Source organism: Cornus florida, unplaced genomic scaffold, assembly GCF_030987335.1.
Source record: "Cornus florida cultivar Cherokee Brave unplaced genomic scaffold, ASM3098733v1 CherokeeBrave_3.0.0_Hap2_Chr11, whole genome shotgun sequence".
NCBI lineage: Eukaryota > Viridiplantae > Streptophyta > Magnoliopsida > Cornales > Cornaceae > Cornus > Cornus florida.
Window position 1 is genome coordinate 117,051,464 of NW_026775581.1, and position 6,366 is coordinate 117,057,829.

Consider the following 6,366-nt stretch of genomic DNA (forward strand, 5'->3'; position numbering starts at 1 on the left):
TGACTCCGTGAAAATTCCCCTAAATAGGATCCAGATGAAAGAATCAACATTCGAGCTTGGCGGGGGAAAATTACTAATTTCTGGGAAACGCTGAGTGAGGAAATCAGGGAAGATCCATTCCTCGTTGTGAATCATCGAAGTAAACCTCTGATTTGACTGGATTGGTGAGTTGGTAATTTCTTCCGTAGAATAGATCATCGATAGGGGACCCCTAAGAGACCAGTTATCCTCCCAGAAGAAGATATTCGAACAATTCCCAACCTTTGCTAAGAGCATAGATTGAGCCACCCTCCTTAACTGTAAAATCTTCTTCCAATTGCTAGAGCATGAGTGAGGAGCACCTATTGTCCAAAAACATGTGTTCTTAATGAGTTGAGTTTTCAATCTCACCAAGAGGTGGGTCATAATAACCGATTTCGGGGTCAATTTCAACATGATCTTCAACACGGTCAAATTCAGCACAGTCCATAATCGGAGGAAGCTGAATGGCATTGCTAGAAAATGGATTGATTAGGGTTATGGCAAATGATTCTTCAACAGTAAACAACCAACTATGTGAAGAACCACAAAACCTCTTTTTGTATGATATCCGTAACTTGAAATCATATAATTTATTATTATTGATGTTGTAAGGCTGCGTCTTTCATTGCTATTATCTTCAATAGGGACCATCAAGAATGGAACTTGTCTGCACCATTTATTTTCAAAGAATTTAACCTTCTTCTCCATTGCCACAGACAACCATGGTTTGCAAACTGCACCAAAGCGAACACAATCGGAAATCGAAACCAATTTGTGCGTAATCAAATCCAATAAGTGTTTTGGAAGATATGCCCAATCTGACCCCTCCAATGAGTACATGTTTATTTCCAGAATCACTGAAAGGTAAACAAATCAAGAATTAAACCATCAGAATAGGTTGGTTAATGTCTACAATAATAAATTATATGCATATAATACGTTACCCCTACAGCAACTTAAATCTATTGCTATTTATTTATATAACTAAAAATATATTAATATATCCGAATAAATTAGCATATGAACACATGATAGAATAATTGTAAATTCAGTTAATATAAAATCACCTGAACTCTGCTATTAGCGATCAAAACTAATAGAACAACGAGTAAAGAGAATGTACATTCAGATATAACGCTACTTACCTATATATATAGTGATAATTCTTTTCCTAATCAGAAAGCAATTTACATTAAAGTTTGTATAATCCTTATAGAACAAGAATGAGTCGAGGAGTTTATAACGCTACTTACCTATATAAATAGTGATAATTCTTTTCCTAATCAGAAAGCAATTTACATTAAAGTTTGTATAATCCTTATAGAACAAGAATGAGTCGAGGAGTTTCTAAAACGTAGACGTTTTATACAAATAGATATTTATAATAACAAAGCATAAATTGGAGAAACTATAAAAAATAAATAAATAAAAGTACAATACAGTGGTCCAATAAAAGAGTAATAATTTTTTTAATTAAAAAATAAGAGTAATTTGCACTCGCACCTCAAAATTATCCAAGCAGGAACCATAAAATTGTCCCTAAAGAAATTCAGTGTAACTCCCTGGACTACTGGACTATAGTATAGTATATCCCTTTATTTGAACAGTCAATGTCTTGCCTTAATAAAGAGAAAAAGGTAATAACATATATATATATATACATATATATACATATATGTATAATCCTGCGACCTTAATAAAGAGAAGAATGATGTGTCTAATAATTTCTCAATGAAGCTGGCGTTAGAATATTTCACAAAAGTACGTCGGAAAATGGGCCAGACCCAAACCCCAAACATAACTAGCTGCAGAATCCTATGGTAAAGTCACAAAGAACATAATCCAATATTAAAAAGGAAAATACTCCCTCCATTGTCAGAAAGATCCCATTGTCAGAAAGAGTGTTATGTATGGAGAATTGTGACTCACAAACATCACTTTTTTTTAAAAGAGAAGGAGTAATAATAATAATAATAATAATAAAACGTAAGGAGATTTAATTTTTATCTTCTATTCCTATGGCTTATTTTAGACATATACTTAAAAAAATATAAAATAGAAAGAAAAAGAGAACCAACAAAAAAAAAAATCAATATCAAATTTTGTAGGATTTTTATTTTATTTTTTTATGAAAAAAAACTTGCCAAGAATTCAAAATCAAATAAAAAACACAACAAAACTATCTCAGATTAAATTACTGGATACGATCTATTGAAAAATCATCATCAAAACTTGTGGTTACAACAAACTAAAAAAGGCAGTGAAAAATCATGAACAAAACTTGTCTATTGTTAAAATCAAATAAAAACCAATGAAACAAGGAAAAACCTCTGTATCAAATTAGTGAATAAGTTGGATTGAAAAATCATGATGAAATTGAGAATATATATTATCTCTACCATACCATGTAAATAAATTTAGGAAACCATACACATGCTTAAAACACAACAATATAATAATTAACAGCATGTAACAATAAATACCTGCGGAAGCTATTATGCACTGAGAAGTAGAACAACGTACAAGATCTGCAAAAAGAACGTTTTGCTTGATCTTCCACCCTCTCTACTTTTGCTCAGACGTTTATTCAATGGGGGTAGGGGTAGACTAAACTGAATTAAGCGTATGCGTGAGAGTGGGGACCAAACAATATATATAACGTATCTGATAAAATCCCTCCCATCAAGGGATCCTTATCAAATAATAACAAACTCAACGTAACGTGAATTATGTTTATCACATTATAAATAACCATATATAATGCTAATATATATTTATATTCTTATCCATATCTCATAACACATGATTACATGTAACTAAGGTGTACCATAATCCAATAATTTATAATCACCTTAATAGGGTATCTGGTAATCATATATATGGTCTCAATCATCAATCGGGTTTCAATAACGTTAATCAATGAAAACCTAAAAATTCTTACATTCTCCCACTTGGGCAAACATTGATTACAAAAAAAATAGAAATAAAAATTTCTTTTAAAAAAAATAAAAATAAAAATAAAATTCCAGATTGGATAACTTAAGCCACAAAACCAAATATGAAAATACCTTAGTTCAAGATCATGTCAGTGCGAACCATAGAGATTAATGTACGTTTAATCATATATGACCATCTATGATCACAACACTAGCACCATCATTCACATGGATCCCCGACAAATATCGTATCCATGGAAATAGCATATTTATGTGATTATTTATGCTATATCCTTAACGGTCCAACTTTATGGTCTTTTACAAAACCCCTTATGCTTTAAATCAGAAGTCCTTATGTCTTTAATACAAGACAACTATGCCTTTCACCTTTATGTCTGTAAGAACCTTATGACATGAGGGATAACAAAAATTTAGCCTTAACCTTATGCTAAATATAATTGTAGTCTGTCAAATTTTATATCTCTTCAAGAGACTCAAAATTCATAATATTATTTGTGCACATAAATATTCATGAATATAATAATAGGAATAATAATGCTCCAAAACTTTATGAGCTACAAATATCCAAAATAAATAAATAAATAAGACTACAAATAGTTCTTATGAATGCCATAAAATAAGAGCAGATAAATAAATAAGACTCCCACTATCTAAGTATATCAAAAGAATTCACCAAACCCATACTAATTACATGATTCTTAAATAACCCAATGGGTAAGGCTTTGGTTAGTGGGTCTACTATCATTGCCGTAGTTTCTATGTGGTCAATCATTATCTGCTCTTCCCTCACTTTCTCCCTTACAAGTAAGTACTTGATATCCATATGTATTGCACCAGAAGACTTTTTATTCTTTTTGGAATAGAATACGGCAAAACTATTATCACAAAACATTTGATGGGCTTGAAATTGAGTCTACTACACGAATACCTTTAATAAGGTTCTTTAACCAAATAACCTGAGAAGTGGCTTCATAACAGGCTACAAACTCGGCTTGCATAATAGATAAAGCAATGCAGGATTGTTTAACACTCTTCCATGAAATTGCACCTCCAGCCAACATAAATACATAACTAGAAATTGATTTCATATCATCAGGACAACCTGTAAAATCAGAGTCTGTATAACTTATTACCTCAAGACTATCCACTTTACTGTAAGTAAGTAAAAAATCCTTCGTTCTTTGCAAATAACTTAAAACTTTCTTTGCAGTAACCCAATGCTCAGAATCAGGATTTCTTTGAAATCTCCACAGCACACTAACCGCAAACGTAATATCTGGACGAGTACATACTTGAGCATACATTGGGCTACCAACAACAGAAGTATAAGGTTTATTCTTCATCACTTCCTTTTCTATATTATTTCTGGGACATTGTCCTAGGTTAAGTTTGTCACCCTTTCCTATAGGAACCTGCCCAGGTGAACAAGTATCCATATTAAACCTCTTAAGTATACGATCAATATAAGCTCTTTGTGATAGCCCTAATAAGCCACATGACCTATCCCAATGAATCTCAATGCCAAGAACAAATGGTGCCTCACCAAGATCCTTCATCTCAAAATTTTGCGATAAAAGAATATTGGTTTCCAGAAGTAAAATTACATCACTGCTAGCTAATAAGATGTCATCAACATAGAGAATAAGAAAAATAAATTGGCTCCCACTCACCTTGAGGTATTTGCATCCATCAATAATATTTTTAACAAAATCATGAGATGTCATCACATGATCAAATTTTAAATACCACTGCCTCGATGCTTGCTTTAAACCATATATAGATTTCTTTAATTTACACACCATATGCTTCTTCCCCTCATCTTCAAACCCTTCGGGTTGCATCATTTAAATTTCCTTATCAGGATCCCCATTAAGAAACGTTGTTTTAACATCCATTTGGTGTAATTCTAGGTCATAGTGCGCTACCAGTGCCATTATAATTCTAAAAGAGTCTTTTGAAGACATGGGAGAAAAAGTCTCATTATAATCAATTCCTTCGTTCTCTGTAAAACCTTTTGCTACTAATCTTGCCTTGTAACGCTCTATGTTACCACTGAAATCTTTCTTAGTTTTGTACACCCACTTGTAACCTATTGGTTTGAAATCTTGTGGTGCATTCACTAGTTCCCAAACATTATTATTACTAATTGACTCTAATTCAACTTCCATAGTTTCTAACCATTTGTCTGATTGTGGACTTAAGATCGCTTCACTGAAACTAATTGGATCTTCTATATCTCCAATATTAAAAACACATTCATGCAAATAAACAACAAAATCTTTAGCTAGAGCAGGCCTCCTAGTTCTTTGGGATCTTTTTACTAAAATCTCTATAGTTAGCTGAGGCTGTTGTTCAGGCTGTAGAAGTTCTTGATTAAGTACTGGTTGAATTTCATGAGTCTCCTTATTTCTCTGGTCAATGGAAATATCATATTGCACAACCTTCATGGGAATAATAGTAAGAACCACTGTACACTCTTCTTCAAAAGTAAACCTGTGAGAATTTGTACTTCCATAAACATCAAAATCTTCTATAAATTTAGCACGATTGGTCTCCACAATCTTAGTGCCTGAATCGGGACAGTAGAATCTATAGCTGTAATGACCTGAACCCGTAGGTCCGGACCGTTACCCAAGTCATTGCCCTAACCCGAGGTCAACTGAGTCATACCATACTTTTCCTATATCCTTTACTATCACAAAGGTTAGTCCAAGGTCCCTAACTTAATCCAGGATCCAACCTTTCAAGTAGGTCCAAACACACAGGTCAAGGGGAACAGGCAGCCAGCTGGTAGCCCTTGGTCGGCCTGTTGACAAGGCAGGATCGGCCGGTTGACCTAAATGGTCGGTCGGCAGAAATGAGGATGACGTCTGTAAGCTCTCGGGACTTCCACTGTGCAAGTCATCGGTCGACTAAAGGATAGGGTTCAGTCGGCTGAACATAGAGTTTTGGTCGGCTGATGGTGAGGATCAGCCGGTCGAAATATGGCCTTTGAACCCAGAACTCACTGGAATGAATTTCTTGGCTGTGCTTGAACATTCCCAACCTATACCGAACCTGTTTCACACCCCATTTCTGAATTCATGGCAACAAAATATGATGATACAAATTTGAGGGCCATCATTAGTGAATTATAATACAACATTCCTTTCCCATTCATCAAGAAGTGTTCACTTAGTCTTCCTCATGGTCCAAATATATATCCATGGTTAACAAAAATAAATACGTTTTACTATAATTTGAGACTTTACAAAAAAAAATGGAAAATATACAAAAGATAACAAAATTAAACTCCTAGTCTTCCTCATGCTTATGGAAGGTCGGCATTGACTACTTCTTTTCCCGGCCCTGAAAAATGTTAAAAGAATAGGGTGAACATAAAGCTCAG